Source organism: Rhincodon typus, unplaced genomic scaffold, assembly GCF_021869965.1.
Source record: "Rhincodon typus isolate 14 unplaced genomic scaffold, sRhiTyp1.1 hic_rhity00004226, whole genome shotgun sequence".
Taxonomy (NCBI): domain Eukaryota; kingdom Metazoa; phylum Chordata; class Chondrichthyes; order Orectolobiformes; family Rhincodontidae; genus Rhincodon; species Rhincodon typus.
In genome coordinates, this window is record NW_025969864.1 from 7,659 (window position 1) to 7,884 (window position 226).

The window sequence follows — 226 nt, forward strand, 5'->3', positions numbered from 1 at the left end:
TGCATAACAGCAGGTGAGACCACACTGTTTTGACATCAGATGTTCTTTAGGCTAAAGGGCAGAGGAAGGAAGTGGGAGCTGGATATTGAGCTGAATGATCAGCTGTGATCATTGGGTGTACTCTTCAATCCAATGCTTAATGGCCAACTGCGTGTATTGTTTCTCCTCGGGCTAATGTTTCTCCTGTCTTTCACACACTGCAAACTAGTGCAGTGGCTTCACTCGC

The 226-nt window shown here is 46.5% G+C and overlaps 1 long non-coding RNA gene across 1 annotated transcript in view; it reads left to right on the forward strand.

The window, feature by feature from the left end:
• The window catches only part of LOC125481905, a 1,943-nt gene extending 1,745 nt beyond the window's left edge, over positions 1–198 (forward strand). Inside the window, exon 3 of the long non-coding RNA XR_007261494.1 lies at positions 14–198. This is a non-coding gene — a long non-coding RNA (uncharacterized LOC125481905). The remainder of the gene's footprint in view (positions 1–13) is intronic.
• The last annotated feature ends 28 nt before the right edge of the window (positions 199–226 follow it).